We start from the raw sequence: 3,749 nt of genomic DNA, 5'->3' as shown, positions 1-3,749 counted from the left end.
GGACTATGACAATATTGTCTACACTTGTCCGTACTTGGACTCCTCAGTTGGTTAAGAAGTTTACCATAAAGTCTCAGGTTTAGGAATGCTTTTCGAAATTTACCTTAATCTGAAACTCTAAAGAACAAACAATTAAAACCAATGTTGTATAAATACTTGAAGAACTGTATGACCAAAGCTACCCTAGAAGAATAAAAAAAATCGTCACTCATTTTTTTCAGACTGAGTTAGAAAGAAAGTTTCTAAATAAATTCTAAATCTTAAACGAAACATTTAAGAAATTTGACATACTAGTAAAACCAGGCGCAAATTTCGAAAAGCCAACCGTATCAGCAAAATTTCCACGAAACATATTCATATAGGCAAATTATTATTTTTCATGCATGTCTTTTTATAGTATGATAGCATACGATGAAGTTTAACATTGTTTATCATCTTCATTATTTATTTAGTTTTATTTTAACAGTGCTTAAGTATAGACAGGCATGAATGTGTACTGATTGATATTTTAGCTTGGGAAACATGATTCTTCTATTTGTTGTAATTGTCTTTGAATTAGCGTTCAGTAACTGTAAGTCCTCTTCGTTGCTTTGTCTCTTTAGTCTTTTTTTTTAGTTGTTTTTGTTGCTTTGTTTCAATCTGATAAGTCAAGCCCTTTTCGACTATAAGGTTCCAGCATGAAAAATTGTTAAATATTCTATATATGCCTGTCCGAAGTCAGGAGCCTGCAATTCTGTGGTTGTTGCTTATTGTTTCAGATAAATCAGGACTTCGATTTTCTTGATTGGATTGTTTTATATTTTAGCCTTTTAAAGCTTGCTATGCGGTATGGGTTCCTAATTGCTGAATGCCCAATTATGTCCTATATTTGCTTCATCTACGTCATTTGGTCTCTGGTGGCTAGTTGTCTCATTGATAATCGCATCTAACACTGCAAGATCTTTATTTATTATAAAATTAAAAAATAAGTAGTTGCGGAATGATTGCCAAGGAGACAACTCTCCATAAAGACCACAGGTCAACGAGGTTAACAATAACTACTACAAGTCACCATACGGCCCCAAACAAAAGAAAATACAAAACCAACGGCTAGATTTATACCACAACAACTAAACGAAAATCAACCAAAGCAGACATTATCCAACGACTACCACTCCAGAACATGACTCTGGCTTGGGACAGGCATATACGAATGTGTCGGGTTTATACATGTTTGTGAGTACACAATTTTACCCTTACCTGGGACAGTTTATTGATCGAGAAACCCGCATATGCACTTTATATCAGAATATATTTACATTTAACTCTTAAACTAACTAAATACCCCGGTGAAAATTGTGTTATATCAACCGAATGACGTCCTGGTAACAATGACGTAGATACAGTCATTCGAACCAGACATTGAAGGAACTTGTGCAAACTTAAACCTTAATTAGCAAAGATAAAGCTACTTGTACCTAATAAATGGCCAAATTAATCGAAACGGTACATGTATTTTTTGTTTGTTTTACATGTTTTATTTCGAATTCCACACAATCCCGGGAGTTTCATTTCATGATTAACTTCCTTGTTTCAAATGCCACATTGTTTGATATTTTGGCGTATACTTTGTTTGATTATATGTCAAAAGAAATGAAAACACAAAATAATGAAATAAGAACACCACCCAGAGGATGTTGTGAATGATTGACACGCACTGTAAGCCATAACTGTTCCTAAAAAGCTAGATACAATGGATAAGTGTTGGTTCGTTAAAAAGAAACCACGAACACGGAGGGTGAGTTGTATCTTTTTAACGACCCAACGCTTATCAATTGTGTCTATTATTTGAACTATTGTTGAGACGTTTTTTCAAAATTACATTTTTTTCATTAATAAGGCCCTATTATCAGTGAGTTCAAATAACACCTAATTAATTAACCAATGATTAGAAGTATAGAGGTAGTGGATTTAAATCATGTAATAATATTTGATTTTAGAAAAAAAAAACGGCAATGCTTTAATTAAAAAGAACATCAAATATTTGTAATCAAATACCCCATGCATTATATGCTGTTCATATTTTAAAACTATTTGTTTTTTTCCAGTGAAATTTACTAAAAGTGAAATAACAATTGACCAATTTAATAAATTTCGGTCCTCTGTTACAATCAAATATATCGTTGACTTGTTCTTTTCCATAAGAATAACCGTGTAAGTTTGTTTTTTACCAGTATTTAGAAATCAATTTTTTTTAAATCGTTTGATAAACCGATATTTTTATCATTTCTAATTATGCCCAGATGGAATAGGGATGTTAAATGCGATGTTTATGTGGTGGTTAAGTGCAGAACTCTCTACATGTATTAAAACCCTTTCAATAAGATGTTTTTGTCCTTCATCCCAATCGGTCCACTTTTCAGAACCGGCTTACTTGATTTGTTTTTATTCGTCCTAAGTAACTTTCCCAAAAACTAAACTAATCTAGAAGAGTTCAAGAATTTTAAGTGGACTCTAATTTTTGCCATAACAGAACTTGCCCAAGATATTCATATTTGATGTCTATGTTCCAAAAGACGACTGAAATCTGTTGTTTATATAAGCAAGACGTCTTCTATTGTTTCGTCATCTTTATTTGTTCATTTACCTCCTTGCTTTAAATTCTTCGAAGATATTTATATTTTGGCCTGGATGTTTCTTTAAATTATGCTTTAATTGTACTCTGTCATTTTCATTACACATTCTATTAATGATAAAATATGGTCATCTACAACTAATATTTGAATAAAAATGCAGTTAATTAAAAACGTGTTACTCAAAACTAATACCACCTTCTTTTTTCAAATCTTTTTTTTATAGTATAGCATATACCCCTAGTAATTGATATTTAATATTCATAGCTATTAACAATAGCATGTGATAATGTTCCTGGTACCAATAAAAACCACTTGTCAACTTTCAATATGTAAACCATGAATAAAGAAGTATTGTAATTTCTTCTGTCATATCCACCACAACCTCATTTCTAGTGGTAGTCCAAACCTCCTGCCCTCACACCGGTCGATTTACCTTACAGAACCTGTCCATGTTTTTAATTGTTTATTTGTTCCCGTCCTTAATATACATGAAATATTTGACTTTGGAAGTAAAAAAAAAAATACAACAATCAATCAATCGACCATTTCCCCTTTTTTCATGCACTAATGTGAACGTGAAGTTTCAAAAGTTGATAAAACCTAGTAAAATTTGAACATTGGAAAGTCTAAATGATATAATGAAAAGATCTCTCAAACAATTATACTTATAGTCATACCATCTTTCATTTAACACTATACACAGCTTTTGTAGAAAATTTTGACAAACTATTGCAATTTTACAGGTATTTTGGAAAATTGTGCATCGTGAGGCATTCACAATCAACATGAATTTTTTTAACATTTGAAAGACAATGCATAGATATTTTTAAAAAGTTTATTCTTTAATCTCATTTTCTGAATTATACACATGGCACTGTCATACTTTGAAGGTTTGTAAAGACCAATTCTAAGAGACTTTTGGAAATGTCCCAGAAGTGAAATAAATTAAATTGGAAAATGGTCATATCTCTTTGGCTTCTTTTTTTCGCTATCTATACTAAACCATCTTGTACGAAATACAAGGCAAATATCTTTCAATTACATGTTTTAAAATGAGATTTAACATGTAATGGTGAGAAAAAAAATCCAGAGGAAAACATTCATGTATTGTGATCATACAAATTTTCTATTCAT

Source organism: Mytilus californianus, unplaced genomic scaffold (genome assembly GCF_021869535.1).
Source record: "Mytilus californianus isolate M0D057914Y unplaced genomic scaffold, xbMytCali1.0.p SCAF_4, whole genome shotgun sequence".
In the NCBI taxonomy this organism is placed as follows: domain Eukaryota; kingdom Metazoa; phylum Mollusca; class Bivalvia; order Mytilida; family Mytilidae; genus Mytilus; species Mytilus californianus.
The sequence above is the reverse complement of the archived record's forward strand: the minus strand, read 5'-3'. Positions refer to the sequence as shown.